The sequence below is a fragment of the Ambystoma mexicanum genome, chromosome 1q (assembly GCF_040938575.1).
Source record: "Ambystoma mexicanum isolate Mex_15411 chromosome 1q, UKY_AmexF1_1, whole genome shotgun sequence".
In the NCBI taxonomy this organism is placed as follows: domain Eukaryota; kingdom Metazoa; phylum Chordata; class Amphibia; order Caudata; family Ambystomatidae; genus Ambystoma; species Ambystoma mexicanum.
The window spans coordinates 694,023,247-694,038,400 of NC_090922.1; the positions used below are offsets into that span (position 1 = coordinate 694,023,247).

Consider the following 15,154-nt stretch of genomic DNA (forward strand, 5'->3'; position numbering starts at 1 on the left):
CCCTGGATTTAGGGAATTCAATTTTTCTATCCAATACGTTTCTTTTTATTAAAGGAGTTTGTTGATTTCTGTACTGGGATCTCCTCTCTTTTCTATGGTTTCCAATATTTGAAATTCATCTGTGAGATATGGTGTTGTGCCTCTTTGAAATGTTGTGGCCTGTCCGGATATTTGATCGGCGTTCGTTCCAGCGTATTTTGGCTTTCCTAATAGTCTGTCCGACGTAATACTTCCCACATGGGCATTTGATGCTGTAGATCAAATTTGGGGTGTCGCATGTAGCGTATTTCTTAAAAAACATTTTTTTGCCAGCGTTACGTTTCCTTTTTGTACCGGGTTACAATTCCTGCAGTTCAAACATGGGTATGTGCCCAGTCCTTTGGGGTTCTGGCTGAGTTTTCTTGTGTCGCTTCTTACTAGCATGTCTCTCTTATTTCTGCTCTGCGTATAAGCAAACATTGCTTGGTGATCTTCTCTTTTACAAAGTATAGTTTTCCTACTGATGGTGTCAGTTTTGAGTATGAAGCTCTTGATTTCTTCTTCATGGTAACCCGTTTGTTCAAATCTTTTCGCCATTGCATTCAATAGTCTGGTGCATTCTGTCTCGTCCTGTACAGTTCTTTTGACTAAGAAATTAGCTATATGGTAGGCTTCTTGTGGTGTTGGGTGGATGAAAACTCAGTCTGTGTAACAGATTGTTGCAATCCATTAGTTTCCGATACAGCGTTGCTGTCAATTTGGAGTCTGTGTTTTTGATTGTAGCGTCTAGAAAGTTGACCTCGTTGTAGCTGTTGTAAATTGGATCCAGTCATCTATGGTGTTGAGGTATTTCTTAAATGTGTTAAATTGTTCCACAGTGCCTTGCCATATGCCGAATACATCATTGATGTATCGGCCCCAGTAATGTAGATGCTTCTGCCAGATGGCGTGGTTGATGATGTGGTCTGTTTCAAACTTGTACATAAATATGTTAGCGTAGCTAGGGGGCATGATTGCCCCCATTGATGTTCCGCTTACTTGAATGTAGTACTGATTTTTTAATCTAAAGTACGAGTTCTGAGCAATGAACTCTAGTAACGTCATTAGGAATTCGTTAGATACTTTTATGTCCCCCAGTGCGTAGGAGTAGCCAGGGGGATTTTAATATAGCATGGGATCCGCACACAGATTGGAGCGCGAAGGTATTTTCCGTGCAAGTCGCCCCTACAGCAAAACGGAGGGAGTGAATAGCACGTTTAGCCCTTGTGGACTGCTGGAAGGAGACGTCAAGGGGTGCTAAGGGATACACGTTTTATTCCCATGTACACAGGACCTTCAAGAATTGATTACATTTGGGTATTGAGCACATTACTGGGGCAAATGAGAAGGTAGACCTGGGGGCGATAACCGTATCTGATCACGCTCCCCTTACACTTACTGTACACCAGAAGAGGACCCGGTCCGATTTATGGCAAAGAAATTCCTGGACCAGCTACTTAAAGATTGGGTGAGGACTTGCAGGGTAAAAGTGGGGAATATTCCAAAATAAATAGCACTCTGGGATTGCAGCAGCACATGGTTTGGGACGCTTTAAGGCGACCATAAGGGAAGGAGTTAGTACATATGGAGAAACAAATTATGAAGCTTCAGACCGACTTAGAAACCCAACTAAAGGGGTTGATGGCTAGAATGGAAACGGATTCTGGGGTGGCGCCTAGGAAAGAATATCGATATATTATGGGTCAGCTGGAGGTTCTTCAAACTATGCAAGTCGAAAAATCCCTGTTGTACCTGCGTCAAAGGTTTTATATTAAGGTGAATAAAGCAGATTGTCCCCTAGCACAGCAGGTGAGGAAGAAAGGCATCTATGATGATCCTCCAAATTAAAACAGGGCAGGGGGCCGTCAGCTCCTCTTCCAGTGGTATCGTACAGGCATTTACAGAATTTTGCTCCACTCTATATTCTTCAGACTCCCCAAGCGGCGAACATTAAGAGTCATATCTCTTGCAATGTCCGCTACAGAAGGTACCACCAGGGGAAAGGGAGGAGCTGGAGGGAGATATTACACCTGAGGAAGTGATGTTACCCCTATCTGTTAAATCGCTTCCTGTGACCTTTTCTAAAACATTCAAGGTAGCATTGGTCCTGGTGTTAATGTCCCTCTCATTTTTTTGGGTTCTCAGAGCGGATTACTCAGACTATGGAGTCGGCAAAAGTTGTATAACCCTCCACTTACCCACATTATTGATTATATCTATAAAAGTTGTATTGCTGCCTAAGCCAAATAAGGATAAAACGCAGTGTGAGTCCTAATGGCCCATTGCCCTTATTAACATGGATGCAAATCTATATACCAAAATTCTGGCAACCAGACTGGGAAAAATAATTCCTAACCTGGTTGACCCTAATCAATTTGGGATTAATTAGGTACAGGCAAACATTTGACAATACAAGAAGGATCTGCCACTTAATATAGAAGGTCAATAAAGCCAAAACCCCCAGCATCGATACTTGCCTTGGATGCTGAACAGGCATTTGACCGTGTAAAATGCTCCTTTTTATTTCACACAATGGAGATCATGGGTTGTGGGTCAAAATGTTTGTGGTTGGTTTGGCCAACTATCAGTCGCCTACACTGCGGTTGGCTATAAATGGACATCTTTCTCAGGGGAACAAGGTGACCCGTGGCACTAAACAGGGAGATCCGCTATCCCATATTTTGTATGCAATTTACTCGGAACCGCTGTTAGCACGAATACAGGCAGATCAGGGCATCAGGGGAATCACATTAGTAGGTGAAGAGCACAAAGTGATGGCCTTCACGGATGATCTGCTTCTCATGATCACTGACCCGGACGCTTCGCTACTGGCGATATCCACAGAGTTCAGGGAGTTTGGCTCTGTAGCAGGCTTAAAAATCAACGCGTACAAGTCCGAAATGATGGATATACCTTGGACGGTGGTCCAGACACATGGGACACGTGAGTCGCATCCATACATAAAGGTGGACAAAAGTCTCTGATACTTGGGGGTGCAGATCAGCAAGTCTCTTGACTCCCTGTACCAGGCCAATTACCCTGCTCTATTTGAGAAGTTTAAGCAGTGGCTGGCTGAATGGGGGCCCTGTCCATATTGTGGATGGGCAGGATAAATGTTCTTAAAATGGTGATCCTTCCTACAGTGATGGGCTCCTTCATTTGCAACAGGAAGAAACAGAGGATGGCTTTGAAAACGCTAATGGTGCCCACTCACGGGGGTGGTATGATGGTACCAAGCTTCTGCGTTTACTATCTGGCGGCCCAGGTGCAAGTGATTTGATAGTGGTTTACAGGGAACCAAAACAAGATATGGCGGAGGATGGACAGAGCCGTATTGGGTAAACCCCTGGAAGTTCTCTGGTGATCAAAATTAGACAGACCCAGAAATATGTATCAGAGTACAATCACAGCTCTGGTAGGGGATACATGGGCTCTTTGGTGCGACAAGTGGGCCCGACGACCTTTCCCTCTCCACTGACTCCCTTGTTTCCGGGCTGGAAATGAGGATTGCCACACAAGGGCGTCAGCTTACGAATTTCAGGGAGATCTTTACTGGCCCCATAGGGGGCACTCAAAGTTACTATTCCTCACCATCCCAGAACGCTAGTGGCCGCTCTAGACTTTGGCACTTTTACAAGTGGAGGAGATTATTACTGTTGCACTCTCTCTCCATTAGCCCCTTTGAACCTGCAGTGAACACAGAAAAGAGGGTGGAGAAATGAGAGAAAGAGAAAGAGAGCAGAAAGGGGAGAGAGAGAGAGAGACAGGGTTGGGAGGAGCCACTCACTAACAGACAAGAAGGCACAGCAGAGAACCGAAACAAACCCAGCAGGAGAGAGGGAGAGAAAGGGAAAGACAGGGGGAGGGAAAGACAGGGGGAGAGAAAGACAGGGGGAGAAAGAAAGAGAAAGAGAAAAGAGCGAGAAAGAGAGCGCAGGCAGAGAGAAGAAAGGAGAGAAGCAAATAGGGTTGGAAAGGAGAGAAAGTGGGCAGCTGGTGGCAGAAACAGGACCAGATGGCTCAGAAAAGGGGCTAGAAGACAGGTCCCAGATCATGGAGAGACACAGGAGAGTTCAGACCATGGGAACAATAAAACACAATGGAAATGAGGGACAGCTGTCCTTATGGGATGTATACGAATTGTTCGAACTACAATTGTTCGAATCACAATTGACCTTTGCACAATTGACCGAATTGTGAAGGTCAATTGTTATTACATATATATATATATATGTGCGGTCAATTGTGCAAAGGTCAATTCGGACCCTTGACTTTCGATCAATTGGGTCATTCGAACAATTGTGTTCGAACAATTTGGGTAATGCCGTCCTTATGTAGAGCCTGGATCACCGGCAGCAGTGGTTGCCAGGCAACTGAGACGCTGTAAGCCAGGAGAGCGGTAACGTGACCCAAGTTTAGCAGGCTGCGTCGTGACGTATGCACGACGCAGCTCCGACCCCGGAAACATCCAGCAGGAAAACTGAGGACTCGTGGAGCATCTATCTGGGGCCTTCCCCGGTGCCTCTCATGATGGAAGGGTGCGCAAGGATCCCAATATATGTGGCGCCCGCCTCAGGATACAGATACCAGGTTCTTGCAAGTAAGTGGTGCGGGTGGCATGGGCGGCGGTAAGCAAACGTAACACTCTGCCCCCCTCCAGGGGACCTTGGCAAAGCAGGCTTCCAGGGAACTCGATGGTGAAACAACCAAACCAGGCGTGGTGCATGGACTTGCGATGCTGGCTCCCAGGTACGATCTGCATGGGAGTAACCTTTCCAGTCGATCAGATAATACAGGCGGATCCTGCAGAAAACGGGATTCGCAAATGGGTCAGACCACGTATTCACATTAATCCATCAACATTCACCAGAGCAGGTCCGACAGGTTGACGCCCGTACCAATCAGGCACAAAGGGTTCCAACAGGGAGACTTGGAACACAGGGTGAACACACCATGTCGTAGGCAGTTGTGATTTGTAGGCCAACAACGAGATCTTCAGAACCAAAAAGGGGCCCAAATACTTGGGGCCAAATTGGACACAGGAGAGGTCAGACCACGGGAATGATAAAACACAATGGAAATGAGGGACAGAAAGACAAATACATTTTTTTTTTTAAAAACAAAAAAAATAAAACACTAGGCCATCCTTGGAACACACATCCCGTTGACTCAGAAGGTTAGGTATTGCAGGGTCTGTGGAAGTGGCAGAACGGACAAGATCAAAAAAGGGTTTAAGAACGCCCACGACATGCTTATGGTGCAGATTTGTTGTCGGGGTAAAGAGATCTAGACAAGGCGTCAGCACGCATGTTGGAAGAGCCGGGAATGTGGGTAAGGACAAAGTCATATTGGGGAAAAAAGAAGGCCCACCGTGCTTGTCGGCTGTTAGGGCATGGCAAGGACTAAGTGCTGAAGGTTTCGGTGATCCGTATGGACTATTAGGGTTTGTTGTGCCCTTTGAATATTGTGTCTCCATTGTTCCTTTGATGGCCAATAACTCCTTTTCGATCACAGAATAGTTGACCTGGCTAGGAGTTAGCTTGCAAGAGAAGTAGGCGATGGGGTGTTAAACCGAAGACTGGACATCAGTTTGTATCAACACTGCCCCGATCGCTTTGTCAGAGGCATCGGCTTTGATGAAGAAAGGGGCTGAATCATCAGGATGACGAAGTCAGAGGCATCGGCTTTGATGAAGAAAGGGGCTGAATCATCAGGATGACGAAGTATATACAGGAGCAGATATGAATGCTTTCTTCAACTTCTGGAAGGCCAATTCGGCTGGTGGACCCCAATGGAATACTTGGTTGGTGCATAGTACCTGTGTTATATCCAAAGTTAATTGAGCAAAGTCAGCTATGAAGTCCCTGTAGTAGTTTGCAAAACACAGGAAATGTTGTGCTGCCTTGCGGTTCTTGGGATTTTGCCAGTCCTTAATGGCTTGGATCTTGCTGTAGCCATTTGTATACCATGTTTACTTATCGTGTGTCCCAGGAAGTCGATCTTGAGCTGATGAAACATGCATTTGGAGGGTTTGTTGAACAGATGATTAGTCTAGGAACCAAAGGACAGGTGTCTCATCAAGGACCTGGGAAACATATGAAATCAAAAGAAATCAAGAAGCGTACTCACACGGGCAAATACTAATATAGAGAGAATAGACTAAGGGATTTGACTCTGGTGTGCAAACAAAGGGGGATAGGCTCGGTCAGTAGGAAATTACGTAACACAATATAATTTTTTTTTTAAATCACAATACATGATAGATCATAAAACTAGTGAAAATACATTATAAAAATCATACAGCTTAGGTACTGCCTAAAACTGAGGTAATTAATCTATTTAAAGAGAGAGTACAAATATAGGATAGTGTACATTTCAAACTAAGCCTAATTGGGTATGCCCTGCTGCAGCCAGAGTTAATGGTTGTGTTCCTCTTAAATTGTACCAAAGAATTTCATAGTGCAAATCATCATATAGTGCTGTATAAGTGGTAAAAAACACATGGCACAAAATGCTAAATGTCTGCTTTTTTTAACAGATGATTAGTCACCAAGCGTAGCTGAACCTGAGCCAAATGCGTCTGGTGTTCTTCGAGAGAGGGAGAGAAGATGAGAATGTCGTCGAGGTATGCCCATATGGATATTCCTATGAGATCAGAGAAAATGGTGTCCATAAACCTCTGAACACTGAGGTTGCATTACAAAAGTGGTGCGGGTGGCGTGGGCGACGGTATGCAAACCTAACAGCAAGAGAGAAATGCAGGGAGAGCTGTGCTTTAATCAAACAGGGTAATTTAAATAGCAAGCTGTGTTACACAAGTGTCAGTTTAACTAGCAAATCTACAAACATTGCATAGCAAATTGCTATGCGACACTTCTTCTTTTATACCTTATAAATTCTGCCCACCTTCTCTGCACAGATTTACCACGCATCATTGATGGTAGCCAGGGAAGTTCAAAGTCCATGTGCGTGCTTTGTGGCCCTTTCTTGGTATGTTCTTTGTGGGAGGGTGGATCCTTCTGCCCTTTCATCCATGGTAATCTAGGGGACCTCTGACAGGTTGTGTGAGCTCGCCAGCGGATTGTGACTGTCCCGCAGTGTGGGCATTCGTGCTGTGGCTACGCACTGCAGCAGTGGGCAGTTAGCTCTCCTCAGGCTGTGCACTGCTGTGGCCGGGTATCGGCAGGGCTGCGAGCTCTCTTCTTGGCATATCGTTTTTGTTGTTTTTGCTGGTCTGATTTGCTCTGCTTTGGGTCTAGGATGCGGACACTGGTTTTCTTGTTTGTCCTTCGCTTGTGCCTCCCCACACCGGCCTGGTAGATTCTGAAAACAAAAAACAATACTAGCAAGTTTCGGTTCTAGGAGGCACAACCCGAGACAGTGTCTGTAAACTTAAAAGCTGGAACAAATAGGGAGAACGGAATTGGGACCTTTCTGCAGCATCCCCTGCGCACCTTGGAGGAAGAACTAACCCCAGATTGTTTTTTGGCTGACCTCCCCTCTCCCCTTTGCCAGGGTATTTGCCTTGTCAAATCATTTCAGGGTTACTAAAGATGCATCAAGGTGCAACAAGTAGGTTTCTTTACAGGGCAAGTAGATTTCTTGAATGTTTTGTCCCTTGGACAAGTGGGTTTGTAAAGAATGTCTACACTTCTCCGTTTCAGTAAGATGCTTAACATCTTGAGTGGGGTATTTGTTCAATTATTAGAGATAGGAGCCTCCCAATTGGGAAATTAATCATTGTAGGGACCCTGAAGCCCAAAGCAAGTTCGACTGAGCTTTCAACCATGCCAAAAACCCATCCAACACTTGCAGTATTAGACAAACTGCCCCAATCAGAATGGACGGTCCTTCAGGACCATTTTTAAGATGTTACTCCAGGCTTACATCACTTACACCACCACAACCGTCATGCAGCTAAGGGAAAACAGTAGAACAACAGGCTGGTTAGTGCTACTTTAAATTAATGTGAGGGCCAACACAAAGCCCAAATAAAATGTTATGATTATATTGAAGGCCTGATTTTCCATTGCATCCACGATAACAAGAGAACTCATGAGCAGTGCATGGCAGTGGAGGATGTAGGGTTCCTCGAGGGTGCTTTAATCTCTTGCATTAATCAGACTAATTGCAAGATGGACTGTGGTCCATCTGGTTCCTTAAGCAAACCGTTATGGTGTCGTGGATGACAAAGACCATCAGCAGGTCACTTTGATGGCCATGGTCCTAGCTTCAATGGAAATTCATTAATGGTGTTCTCATCAACCATCACCCTATCTTATATTTGACTTTTTTGGGGAAATGTTAGTCAAGAAAAGTCTTCACCTAGGGTATTATATTTGTGGTGTTACCTTACAGACAGCCATGTCCTAATGGGTACTGGATTTTGCTGGGCATCAACCAGGGTGCCATCAGTAATTCTAGCTTTAATTCCAATGCAGACCTGAAACAGCCCTACTATCCCTACCAACTATCATATAAAAAGTACTCAACGATTACCTGGGATACGTGCTGAGTCCTCTACAATGCGATTAGGACTTTAAATGGTAAAATACTAGAAAATGCAGCAGGGATGCATTTTACCAATTAGCACATGGTATGAGGAGTGTAACTAGCCAGCTTGCTCTGAGTGCAAGCTGAATCTGGCCATGACAACCCACATTCCGAGGGATCTCAAGGTTACTTCACTGTGCACACCTCGCTCCAGGGGAAACCCTCCTCCCCTGGCTGCTGTCTCACATCCCCCTGCTCCCTCTCAAACCCCATTTCCCCTTGTAGTATCCATGTGACCTAAAATCACACTGGAGTCTTCAGGTAAGTTTTTATTCAGGTTACTGCTACATGTACATCTTAAGTAGATAAGGAGAGAGGAATCCACCGGCTCCCGGCTCCCACCTCCCAACTAGCCAGCCCTGAATGACATCTATGGAACCATGATGGGGAACACTCTGACCTCACAAGCTCATGGCATTGCAGCAGTCACAGCCATCTATGCAAGCATATGGGGAAGAAAAGAATACCACGCACACGTCACACCATTAAATTCACCAGACTTACCAGAGTCTCAACAGCACCCTTTTCTCGTTTCTATGGCGGCCATGTTTTGTCAGTTCGGTTTTAAGTTAATTGAGGAAACGTTTTTGAAAAAGCAGCATTAGCAGATGAAAAGCAAAAAAAGGATTCATAACTGGTCAGGATTTCACCGAGGGCCAAAACAATGGGAAAATAACTAAAACGTCCTCAGAATGATTTTTAAAACAAACCTAAAAGTACAACAATTGCAGAATGTTCTAACGATGTCCCAGGAGTGTCAACATTGGCGGCCCTTAGGCATTTGCACAATGTGACTTATCAGTAATCTGTACAGTAGCCTAACGTGTTTTCAAGCGGATCGTTCGTCCCAGGTTATTCTGGGCTCCTTTGCCTCCCCCACCTCTATCTCCACCTGCAGCATCCCCCAGGGGTCCAACCTTTCTCCCTATCTCATGAACAACCACCTTGCTCCCCTTGCACACTTTTTCCACCTTCTCCCCAAACTTCCAGTGTTATGCAGATGACTCACGACTCTTCTTCAAACGTCCCTCCGATCCTTTTCTTACTTCCTCCACCATTCCCGACTGCCCATCTGCCATCCAGTTCTGGTGTACTTCCTATCATCTCTGTCTTAACGGCAGCAAGACAGAGATCCTTCCTATTGGGACTCCTGCTCCTTCCTTCTGTCCATCACTCTGGCCATCTTCTATGGGCTCTCCCCCTTCTCCCTCATCTGAAGCTAGAAACCTCAACTCCTCTCTTTCCTTCATCCCTCACATTCAGGACCTTGCCAAGAGGTCCCACTTTCAACTCCTCAAAGGAATTCTTCCTTTTCTCACCTTCCCCCAGAATCTCAATGTCTCTAGGCTAAACAACTGCAATAGCCCTTTCCTTAATCTACCCTCCTCTTCTCTATGACCCCTCCAGCTAATCCAGAATAGGGCTGCGAGACTTATCCTTGGCCTCAAGCCCAGGGACCGCATCTCTCCAGCCCTAAAAACTCTCCACTGCATCCTGGTTGCTGCAAGGATCAAATTCAAATCCCCCTGCATCATCCGCAATGCTGTCTGGGGCCAGGGACCACGCTACCTACAATGTGCTCTCACTAAATGCTCTCCCTCCAGATCTTTATGCTCCTCCGGGCACCAACTCCCTGCGTGTTAAGCATTTCGCTAAATTGGGACTTGGTGGACGATCTCTCTCCTCAACAGGCTCCCTCCTTATGGAACAGCCTCCCTGTTCTTCTTCGTCGTGAGCCAGACCTCAAATTCCAGAAGCTCCTCAAGACTTTCATTTTCACCTCCTCCTTCCCAGCCTCCCTCCACTGTTAAATCACACAGTTGCAGTGATTGCTGCCAGGGCCCTTATGTGTCCTCCCTAGTCCTTGCTTCCCGCACCCAATCGCCTACAGCCTCCACCCCCCCCAGGCACTTTGCCTTGGCACCCACTGGCCTATGTCACCACAGGCCTGCACTTATTTATTGCTGGCCGACCACTCTGCCTAGGCACTTACAGCTGCTCACTCCCTAGCTCTTGATACACCTAACACTTAACCCCCCCCCCCTTTCCCCACTCGCTCATACCTTCACTCTTCTTTCTGCACTTGCACGTTCTGAATCGTCACAAGGCCTAGTTAGTCTGACCATCTTTCACTTTTGTATTTGTTCTTCATTCCCAATTCCCCCCCCCCCTCCCTGTGGGCGCTTTGAAACACAATTTACTTTATGTATAAGCATCGTACAAATGCAAAATAAATAAATAAAATAGTCTCGTCACAATCACAATGATAGGGCCGCCCGAACGAGAAATGCGAGGCAAGTGCATGTGCGGAGGAGGGTATGGACACACGAGAATGTGAGGTGAGGGCTTGCTGGACTATGTGCCACTCTCACAAAGAATAGTTGACACATTTTGATTGCATAAGCTGCATGTCGTTATATTAAAATCAGTCTTTTTAAGCTTACTTCTGAAACATTCTATAATATTGTATCAACATCACATGGGAGACAAAAGGTGCTTGGCAGCCATCGGAACCCTCATACTCATCATGCAAGGTGGTCCCTCACCATTCCTGCAAGTACTGGGCACACTGGCCGTGTTGCCATGGTCGTGCCCTGGCAGTCTTTCATAAGTGCTCCCGAGCCGGGGCTCTAGAGGCGCTAAACATCTCAGGTAGCCCTTTAGCTAACCAGAGCCACATGGTTAATGGGCTGCCTGCTTGGTTGGAGCTTCGGATTGCTTCTGATTAGAAAAAGAGGAAGGGGGGTGCCGCTGAGCAGCAACTGTGATGGCTGCCTGAGCGTGAGGCTCTCTGCTCGGTGACATCCTGCATTTAAAACCTGCATTTGGTTCATGGTCCTTGGGACTGAGGACAATGACATCGGTCCCTTGGTGTGGAGCAGACCGTGTCCAACTTTGGTGTACAGCAGTGGCTGTGATCTTGAGGATCACTCTGCTGAATCGTCTGCAGTGTCTGGAGTGCAATCGGGACCGGGTGCCTTGTGTGTGCTGCCTCCCGGGCCGGAGCCCACGGGGAGAGCGTAAAGACCTTACTGCGGCAGGGCCGGTTGCAGACCATTCCCAGTGGAGATCCTTGCCTGCATGCTGCTGGGGGACCAGCGGCAGTGAGCGCCTGTTGCTCTTAAGGGCGCCTGGGGCCAGACGCACTGTGGCCTTCTCTGGGCTTAAGGACCATGCCCAGAGATCCACGGGACGGGAGGAACCGCATGTGCGCTATTGAGCTGTGCATGGTTATATATCTGGAGCCTCTACTTGATGCCGATAATGCTCACAAATTAGATCATGGTAACAGGTAGAAATGGGCTATTCCAGCTTGTCACATTGATGGCTTCATGTTACCAGATGCTTTAAGGCTTTAACACAGCCAGTGTCCAGCCCTGATGGAGGACTGAGTTCCGAACTTGCATTGGCACATTTTGTTGGACACACACTTTGGCTGCATATTGCCTTTTATGAAATAAGAAAAGCAATGTTGGGACATTTTTATATTAAGACTTATGGACTACAATCCTTGAACTACGTGAACATTGTATAAACACCAAATGAACAGCTGCACATTTTTTTTTAGGGCATAGCATGAGCGTATCACTAGCTAAGAAATCTTTCTTAGCTTTTTTTGACGTATATATCTGGAGGCGCCATAGCATGAGGCTAGAGACACATAGTTCTGTTGGAATTCCTGCTTGGAGCCTGGGCCTGCAGTGAGTGCCACTGGGAGCTACTAACAATTACCCATTTATGCAAGTGCATTGCTTCTGTAAGCCACTTGAGGCACAGGTGCTGTGGTTTGTGGGCCAGCTACCCCAATGCAAGGCTGAGCAGTAATTTGTGTATAAAGAAGGGAAGACTGTGCCTTTAACACTGTATACTTGATATACTTCACCCATCAGCACAGCATCTGGTTATAGGTACTGGTAGTAGATGGAGGTCTCGACCCGATGGGCCTGGCGGCCGCCAAGATTGGTAGAGTGTAGTTAAGTGCAGACTCTAGCATATTGTATATGCTTGGACATTCTAGTTGTTGGAATACCTGGAAGGGGGGGGGGTGGTGGTAATCGGGCATTTCACTGCCCGGGTGCATTGTGTGCCGAAAAATGACAATGGAACCCTTTATGGCAGCGAATCAGTCCAGATTTGCCTCCTTTAATACTAAGCTGGATGATATTGTTGCCAAAATAAACTCCTTGAAGGATAGAATGGATAAGGAGAGTGGACCCATTACAGAGACAGAGACGAGGGTAGGGCACTTTGAAGATACTGTTCTCTCTCGTGAGCAACTAGGAGGTGATGAAGGAACCGCTGTTAAAGCGAAGTGCGAGGACCTGGAGTCGCGCTGTCGCCAGAAAGAAATCTGTATTGTGGGAGTTCCTGAGGCGGCAGGGGAGGGGCCTATGAGCAATTTGTGGAGGGTCTCCTGAAGACATTATTTTGCAGATGCAGATTTCTCAGCTCAATTCCTGGTGGAACGCGCGCATCGGGCCTTCGTGCCTGGAGCACTGCCGCACAATTATTGCATGGTTGTTTAGTTACCGAGACAGAGATCACATGCTGCCCCTATTCAGAGAGGGGGGGGGGGCTTGCTAAAATTTGAATCCAGCACCATCCATGCATACCCAGATATTTCTGCTGGGTTCCAGACTGCCAGACGATCCTACGACCCAGTCAAACACCTGCTGCGGGAGTGCCAGATCCAATATGCCATTCTTTTCTTTTTCCAAGCAAGTTGCGGATCCTAGATGGAGGTGTCCCCATTTAAAAAATAAAAAAAAAATGTTTACACTAAGCTCTACAGTATATCGAGGATTCTATGCCCCCTCCTGGGCAATCGGCCTCGAACAATACGTGACGTTATTCAGCTCATGCTCTGTTGAAATGTATTGAGGGGAGTTAACCTCTGGTTTTGTTATGTTCAGTCCCTACTGTTATTTTGCTCTAGGGCGAATGTATCACAATTCTGAACCGAGTGTTCCTCTTATGTTGTGTTGTGTTGAGTTGCTGCTCGCACTGTTTCCTTGAAGTTTCAACATGGGATGGTTGCAGGGTGACACCGTCTGGTTGGGTGGACTGTGCAAGTGGGGGAGGAGGGTTGAGGAGTTAAAGTTAAAAGTTTTCCAGACAAGATGGCCATTGTGTGGCAGCAACATGAGGTGATGTGCAGCACAGGATGGGATAGGATAGGATAGGATAGGATATTGATACATGGCGGGCCCCGACGACGTGGGGACTGGTGAGCCAGTCACCTTTTCCATGTGGAATGTCTGAGGGATCAATAACCAAATTAAGTCCAGGAAACTATTGGCTTATATTACCAGACACTAGCCTAAGGTTGTTATGCTACAAGAGACTACATTGGGGGCACACATGGGGGACTCAGATAGTATACCAATTATTCCTCTCAAGCTAGAGGTGCTCTTACTCTTATCCACCACTCAATTCCATTCCAAATTTTGGGTAGCAGTGTCGACCCATTGGGCCACTATGATGGTATGGGGGAAGTTGTGCAGTAGAGATGTGGGTCTCACTAACACTTACGGCCCTACATGGACGACCCTAGTTTTTCTAACTATTTTTGAAATGCTTGCCCGGGCTGCTGCTGCTGCCCCCCTCATTTGGGGAGGGGACATGATATCCTGGATAAGTCCTCTGTATTTCCTCAGGTGGGGTCCGCCACTGCACACTCACTTCCTCATATTATGCAACAGCTGCAACTTTTGGATGTTTAGTGCAGTCTACATCCTGTGGCCAGAGAGTATATCTACTATTTGACTGTACATGACATGATGTCCAGAATAGACTATTGTTTTTTTTCTGCCGAGTTGGTTCCCACAGCGAGACGTTGCACAATTCTAATAGAAAGCTGGGGTGTGGGGGGGCACAACTTTATAAAGATAATGTTCAAGAACTTAGTATGTCTAATGCAGAGTCAGAGAAGAGTCTTGCGAGTCGCTGAGACTCACTGTGTTGCTGTTTGAGGAGTCTGTTTACAGTTGCTATTCGTGGAAGGAGGAGTGAAGTGTTCAAAGACTCTCTCATACCGCAGAGAGGAGGTGAGTCGGAGAAGAGTTGCGAGTCTTTGGAGGCTCAGGGTGGCTCAGCCGGCTCGGTGAGAAACCTTCCCCTGTTCCCATCTGCTATCATGGAGCACGAAAAAGACTGCAGTAGGAAGTTACATCAGCAGCTGACAAGACTTCAACTATGGCTAGGGGCAGCTGAAGTGGGAGGACTTAGCAGGCAAATGTCGGATTAAAGATCCTCACTGTTAGAAGTAAGAAAATCATCTTGTACAAATGATGATGTTTTATTTGCTGGAAGCTGATGAAGCGCAAGTTCTCGTAGACGGTGTTAACATGTGTGCCTTCCCCATTAGTTAACTGTGAGAAGTCACCTAAAAAACCTGCAGAAATCGTGGAATCAAAAAAAAAAAATATATATATATATATATATATATATATATATATATATATATATATATATATATATATATATATATATATATATATATAATGACTGACTGAAAGGGCGAGTGGGCTATGGAGATTATCTGGAGTTGAACCCTCGATGCGCGGCCTCCTTGGGGAGGAGT

At 46.3% G+C, this 15,154-nt stretch overlaps 1 protein-coding gene across 5 annotated transcripts in view; it reads right to left on the minus strand.

The window, feature by feature from the left end:
- DUSP12 (dual specificity phosphatase 12) overlaps positions 1 to 15,154 on the minus strand; it is a 428,130-nt gene that overhangs the window by 369,017 nt on the left and 43,959 nt on the right. Inside the window, exon 2 of one of the 5 annotated variants that reach the window (XM_069641289.1) lies at positions 6,925 to 7,341. The exons of 2 other annotated variants lie outside the window; for them this stretch is intronic. The gene's annotated coding sequence lies outside the window, so the exon portion shown is untranslated. Of the gene's footprint in view, positions 1 to 5,388; positions 6,104 to 6,906; positions 7,342 to 15,154 lie in introns of all 5 variants that reach the window. 2 more of the 5 variants (XM_069641290.1, XM_069641291.1) reach the window with 2 other exon arrangements.